We start from the raw sequence: 7,704 nt of genomic DNA on the forward strand, positions 1-7,704 counted from the left end.
GCAAGAAGACAATATAAAAACACATTCAAAAACAGGAATACCTGTGGTACAATCACAGTCTAGAACTCCACAACAGCAAGACCGGAACATCCCAATGCAGATGAAGCAGAAGAGAATGACCTAAAATCAACTTCATGAAAAAGATAGAGGTCCTCAAAGAGGATATGCAAGAAAACCTTAAAAATATTGAAGAAAAAAAAACCAAAATATAAAAGAAATCAACAAATCTCTTAAAGAAAGTCATGAATAAACAATCAAACCAATGTAGGTAACAATTCAAGACCAGGAAAATGAAATAGATACAATAAAGAAAACACAAACGGAGGGAATGTTGGAAATAGAAAAGCTGTGTAAACAATCAGGACTTTCCTATGTTGAACAATCTCTGCATCCTTGGGATGAAGCCTAGTTAATCATGGTGGCTGATTTTTCTGATGTGTCTGTGGATTCAATTTGCCAGTATTTTATTGAGTAATTTTGCATCAACGTTCATGATGGAGATTGGTATGTAGTTCTGTTTTCTTAGTTGTGTCTTTGTGTGGCTTGGTTACCTAGGTAATTGTAGCCTTGTAAAAAGAGTTTGGCAATGATCCTTCTTTTCACATTGCTTTTTTTGGGAGGGGGTGTTGGTTGGTTTTTCGAGACAGGGTATCTCTGTGGCTTTGAAGGCTGACCTGGAAATACCTCTTGTACACCAGGCTGGTCTCAAACTGGCCTCCTGGTGACTTGCTCTAAGGCTTCACCAAGCACTAGGTACACTGAGGAATATCATGATTTATTAACAACAATTTTACAGGATACTTGAACACTGCTCAGTCTCCACAGGGAATTCACCAAGTCATACACAGATCCCAACAAATCACTCAGCCAAAGCACACAATCATGTTTCATAATATAGCAATTATTCCCTTTTTATTTCCTTATGATAGTTTCTGGAGTTTATCCATGAAAAACTTTTCCATTGTCATCAACGTCTCATGTCCTACAGCCAGCATTATATAGCTAACAAGACTCCCTAAATTTCTAGGGTTCCTTTGATTAGAACTAGAAAGATTGTGATGAAACAACAATGGAACGGATGGTGCGTCTTCTCAGAATTACTTTTAGCAACTGAAGTCTTTATTCTAAGGCAGATTCCTGTCTCCTCATATGAGGCACATTGGTGAACTTTAAGCAGTAAGCAACTGTAGGATAGAAGATGACTGAGAAGGCAAAGCCCTTAGATACAAACTTAAGACATGGGTTTGAAACCACAGCATGGCAGCAACAGTCACTGGGAATGCCAGGTCAATGTCAGTAACAGCTGTAAACAATGTTTAGAATCTGTGGTCTCTGACAGATTGGTATGCAATGCCAATTATTCAATGTAAAACTCAATAAGTGACAAAAGCCTGTATTGTCCACTGGATATATGAATCTAGGGCAAAAAACAAAAAGTCAGAAAATCACTCATACACACACAGGAAATGAAAAATATACTTAAGAGTCATTTTCCTTGCATTTCCAGTTATTTATTTCATATACACCAGACAAAAATTACATAATACTTTTGGCATTAGGAACATGTTAGTGAAGAACAAATGACACATCTTACAGGCACATGACAATGGAATGTGACAGCAGATGAAGCAATTCTGAAGAGACATGTCACATATACAATGGCTGCTTGCTGTTAAGAGGCTATATGTTTCTTCATGTGCAGAAAGGACACTAAGCCTGTAGCCCACCCATCCTGTGCCAAGGAAGGTACACAGTTCATTCTGATTTGTGGCAATTCCTCCTGTGCCCATGGTATGTGGATGGCTGGTAGAAGCTTTGATTATACAGGGAGCAAGCTGTAAGTGTGCTGTCCTTTGAGAATCATTTCATGAGCTAGCAGATTATTTTTATGTCTGAAAGCACTTCCAAATGTATGACATGTGACAGGCATCTTTTGCTTGTGTATGAAAGAATGTACTTTCAGTTCTGAGGGATTACAAAACCCTTTTGATACCTGGTACAGAAAAATGCCTTCTCCCTCTTGTGTCTTCCTCTAGTGGGCTAGAAGCCTAGAGGGATATTTTAAGGTTCTGGGGAATTCCTCACATTTGTATGTCTTAGATTCTCTGTGGATTCTCTCTTTAGTTTAGTTTTAGTCTTCAGTAAAAAGAAAATTCTTGATGCAGCCTGGCTTTGGTGGTTCATGCCTAGAGGCAGAGGCAGGCTTAGTAAAGTGAGTGGAACTCTAGCTGGTCTACAGAGGGAGTTCCTGGACATCTGGGTCTGTTACACAAGGACAGTCTGTCTTGAAAAAAAAAACAAAACAGAAACCAAACAAAAGCCTGATTTGTCTGCGCTGATATTCATTACATTTTACGATAATCTGGATCTTAATAAAATAAAGCAATATTGGTCAGAGAAATTATTCCTATGAATTTATTTGTTTTCATGAGTATAATAAACCTACTACTGGCTTGGTGTGTTGGTTCAGGTCTTTAATGCCAACACTTGAGTTGCAGCGATTCATGAATCTCAGTGAGTTCCAGGCCAGTCTGGTTTACAAGAAGAGTTCCGCCACAGGCAAGACTGTTACACAGAGGAAACCATGTGTGGAGAAACAAAACAAAACAAACAAACAAAACAATGAAAATAAAACATACCAATGTGTGTCCCAGTATTTACTTCCTTTTTGAGAATAGCAGTGGTTACAATTCAGGGTACCCACTGGAATGGCTGCAAAATGCCAGTGAGTTTTAATCCCTTGCACACATCCTTAAATTCCAACACTAAGTCAACACAGGCTGGTGGATCTCTGATTTGAAGCCAGCCTGAGCCACAGAGACACAAGTCTCTCAAAACAACACTAATTAGGAAAGGAAACTAAAGGAATGTTTGAAGTAGTGTGGTAGCCTTACAACCCCAGAAGTAAGGAGCAGAAGCACAGGATTGGAGTGTAAGGTCATCCACAATTAGAGACTTTTGGAAAAGACTTGGCTACAGGAAGACATGTTGCTACAAGAAAAACAAAGATATAAACAAATAAGCAAAGTGAAATTAAAGGAAAGAAGGACAAAGAAGAGAAAATCAAAACGGCCTTTCCTTTTGGCCTCAGAGCTTTAATTCCCACCCAGATCACAGTCTTCACATTATGTCTATAGACCTTGTGTTTTCACAAAAGAAAATCCATGCTGCACTCTCTGCCAACAGAGACGGCCTGCTTCAGCCTCTGCCTTTTCTGTTTTATACATCAGACACCTCCTGGGTGCCTCCTGTCCTCTGTCTCATTCTAGTGCCAATGGATCACAACATTGGAGAAAACTGATTTGACCTCTCTTAGCAGCTATCAGTCATAAGTAGCTCCTTGACTGAAGGTGGCAATTTACCCATTTTGATCAAAAGTACATTGATTATGCAAGGAAGAAGGAAAGAATGAACACACGGAAGAAGGAAAGAGTGAGGAAATGAAGAAAAGAAAACATTTTTACCACCGTAAGGTATTACTGATTACATTTGGCACCTTGTAGAATTAATTAGGTTTTCACAGGAAGGAATAAATTCCATTCTCCCACTAGTTGTAAAGACTCTGCCGTTCTTCCTAAAAGTCTTTTCAAGTCTCATTTCTAATCTCTCTTGTTCAGGCCAACTGTTCCTGTGGGTTTCTCCAACCTGGTACAGACCCCTTCATTCTTCATTCCTCCCTCTCTTCATTCTTTGTGTATAATAACTTTACTTAGAAGATAATTTGATTCCCTGCAAAGAAGAAAAGGGTCTAGCCTAGAGTCCTCTGGTCCCTAGAGAATGCACACCCAATCATCAAAGTTCTTCAAACTGGGGGATAAAACCCCCATCTTATCTATGGTGTTGGGAGTTATATGTTAGCAAATGGTCTCAGCGAGGAGACCTTCAACCTTGACTTTGGTACCATTATTAACAGGCATTATAATATTTCTATGTAAAAATGATACGCCAAAATCACAAATAGCACCTCAATGATGCTTAGAGAGACTAGATCTACACTCTTAAGTTTATTTTTTAATTCAGATATCTCACTTTTAGTCTTTCTTCCATTTTCTCTTTTCACAAAAAGCACAATTTTCCTCATTTTTGTTTGTATGGTGCTGGATACCATTTTAACTTCCCTGAATTAATTCTTAGCCTCACGTCTAATGCATTATCTGTGAGCTTTCTCAGCATATTACAGAAATTATCACTTGGTCTTCCAGCTCCAAAATATATGAGGGATTTATCCTCTTTTTGTTGTTTCTTTTGGCATAATAGTCTTTTTCAGAAAATTCTTAGCTTAGCCAAGATCTGGAAATGCACTATACCCTTCTCTTTCTTCATGTAGCTCCAGGTTTTACACCCAACCTTTTTTGATCTGTATGTAATTGATCTGTGTACCAGTTCAGTTGTAGGATACATTTCATTCTTACACAAGTAGATATCAAGTTTCCCCAAAGCCACTTGTTGAAGATGTTCTTTGTTTGGGGATGCCTGAAAAACTCAGGTTGTTGTGTGCCATCTTCTATCAGGGATCTCAGCGCAGTTCACTGAGTTATGTGTCTGTTTTTGTACCAGCACCATGGTACTGTTACCAGGATGTCTCTGTAGCATAATTTGAAATTTGGTATAGTGATACTTCTTGCAGAGCTTTTATCATTCAGTGTTGTTTTTGGCTATTTGTAGTCTTTGGTCTTAATAAGTAAAATTTATCATTTTTATTTCAACTTCTGTGTAGAATTATGTTGGACTTTTGATGGATATTACATTGAATCCATGTGTTGTTTTTGGCAAGATAGTTATATTTACAATATTAATCCTACCAATCCATGGGTATGGGAAGTCTTCCCAATTTTGATATTTATTCAATTTCTTTCAGTTTCCATTCTCAAGTCTTTCAATTGCTTAGTAAGATTTATTCCAAGGTGTTTTTGGCGTTTGTTAAGAATGGAATTGCTTTCCCATTTTTTCTTGGTGTGTTTGTTGTTTGTTATAGGGAGGCCACTTGTTTTCGGTGTTAAATTTGTATTCTAAATCTTGCTCAATTATTAATCAGCTCTAGGAGTTTTCTGGTAGATTTTCTTCAGGTTCTTTATGGATAGAATCATATCATCTGCAAATAAGATACTTTCCTATTTATATCCTCTTCATCTAAGTCACTTGTCTTTGCTTAGCTCTTGATTAGATTTCGAGTACCACGTTGAACAGGAATAGGGAAAGTTGATATCCTTGACTTGTTCTTGATTTTCTTGGCATACTTCAAGTTTTTATTCATTTAGCATGAAATTGGGGTGCTGTATACTGCCCTTATTATATTGATATGGCTCCTAAATCCTCAGATTCCCTAGTACTTTTATTTAGGAAGAGACAGATTTTGTCTAAGGCCTTTTATGAGTCTGATAATCATGTGGTTCTCTCCTTGAGTCTAACTATGTAATGTATTTGGGCTTTGTGTGGGCAACCAGCCCCGCACCTCCAAGATGAAGCAGGTTGATTGACAGTGATGATTGTTTTAATTGGATTTATAATTCAGTTTATAGGTATTTTACTGAGAACTTTTACATCTATCTTCATCAACTAGGTTGGCTTCTAATTCTTCTCGAATAGGGTCTTTGTCCTGATTTTTCAGGTTTGGGGTTCTTCAGCATTTCTACCTTTATTTTCAAATCTTGCAATTTCTTTTCCCATCTCATTCAAATCTTTGTTTTGTTCTCTTGGATTTTATTCATGTCTTTGAATTACATGAACATAGTTACAATCATTCCTTGAACCAATCATTGAATTCTTTAATAATTCTTCTAAGTAATTTTTATTAAGACTCATTATTATGGGCTCAAAGATTATGGAAGAAACACATGCCGATTATGTTTGTGGGCTGGAACTTTTACCCCTTGATTGAGGGTTCTGTCTCTTTTTTGTGATTTTTATTACAAATATCTTAATCAATTTTTTGTGATGATGCTGCAATGTTCAGAGAAGGACTAAGTCATGGTAGGGTTGGTGTGTCTTTTCCCTATGCCGACCTGGCATTTAAAGTCAGAGCTTCAATTTCCACTCTTCCTCTGAGGGTAAGGCTTTATTTTATGTCATCTAGGACCTTATATCTGGAATCGTGACTTTTCCTGTGATTTGTTGATCTTTTCATATACCTGTAAGCTGTACCCAAAATCAGATCTGGTCATGAGGTGATTTGAGATTTATAGTTTCAAACACACTTGTGAATTTGAAGTAAAATCTGCTTCCCTCCCCTGGGTCTGCAGATTGCAGAAGCAATTATAAGGGGAAGAATCACCAATACAAGTAAGTTTTATAGCAGCTTAGGATGGATCCCTGTAAGAAACATTTTGATTAGTGGACAAAAATTTTTAAATTCAAGATTATTTAAGTGCCTCCCTCAATCATTTAAATTGGTTAGCTGTCCATCATAAATGCTATTGATCTCAACATAAAGTCTAACAATGAAAAAATGTTCAGAAATCTTTGTCACTTGGAATTCTTTATAATGTTATAGATGAGATAATGATGTGTTATTAAAATTTATGGATATTCCTTATTGGTGAGAAAGCTCAGCCAATAAAGTACTTTGCTGTGAAAACATGAGACACTGAGTTATGTTTCTGCTTCCCACATAAAATGCCAAATATGAATGTTTATAACCACAATCCCAGTGCTAACGGACTACAGACAACAGAATTTCTGGCGCATTGTCACCGCAGTTCACAAGTTCTGGGTTCATTAACAGACATTGTCTCAAAACAAAAGGTAGAGAGTGATTTAGGAAGACATTTGACATCAACTCTAGTCACCACATGCACTTACACAAAAATTCGGACACTCTCATTACAGGTATACACATGCAAAGACCGGTGATCACAAACACAAAATTAATCCGTGCTAAAACAGTTTATTTTTGTGTCTGTTGATGTTAATAAACTTGTATTTTTAGATGACATGATGGTGTTTCCTGATTTGCCATTTACAATTATTATATTATCCCAGAACTTTGTAGGAATCTTGGGCAATTGTTCACTTCTGTTTCATTATGTCATGTCTGTATTCACAAGGAAGAGTTTCATGCCCAAAGACAAGATTATAATGCATGGGGCAATTGTCAACTTCTTGTATGTGATCTCAAGGAGCACAGATCAGATAATAGTTGATCTTGGGCTAAAATGTTTCCTGGATGGCAATGCTTGTAAATTTCTTCTATACCTGTATAATGTAGCTCGGGGAGCTTCTCTTCATTCCTCAAGTCTCCTGATTTGCTTCCAAGCCATCACAGTGAACCCCAGCAACTTTAGATGGATGAAGTTTAAACACAGAGCTGCCAAGTACATTGTTCCCCCTTGTTCTCTCAGCTGGCTTGTACATCTACTTCTAAACAGCAGAATTATTATGAGTATGACTGCCCTTGGTACCACCATAAATTTCACTAAGAAATTCAATGGGAGCTCCTGCCTAACATTTTTTTCTGGCACCAATGCAGCCCTACTATATGTATTCTTGATGTGTTTCATTGACGTTCTCTATCTGTGCGTCATAGTCTGGTCTAGTATCTCCTTGCTGAGTTTCCTGTACAGGCTCAAGAAGCACATACAGTGTATCCACAGTGCACAGAATTCCTTCAGAGTCTCACCTGGAGACAGAGCCACCGAATCCATCCTGAACCTAGTGTGCATCTATGTCACCTACTACTCAATGTCTTCATCCTCACATTATACATAT

This window comes from Cricetulus griseus, unplaced genomic scaffold, assembly GCF_003668045.3.
Source record: "Cricetulus griseus strain 17A/GY unplaced genomic scaffold, alternate assembly CriGri-PICRH-1.0 unplaced_scaffold_14, whole genome shotgun sequence".
Classification (NCBI taxonomy): Eukaryota; Metazoa; Chordata; class Mammalia; order Rodentia; family Cricetidae; genus Cricetulus; species Cricetulus griseus.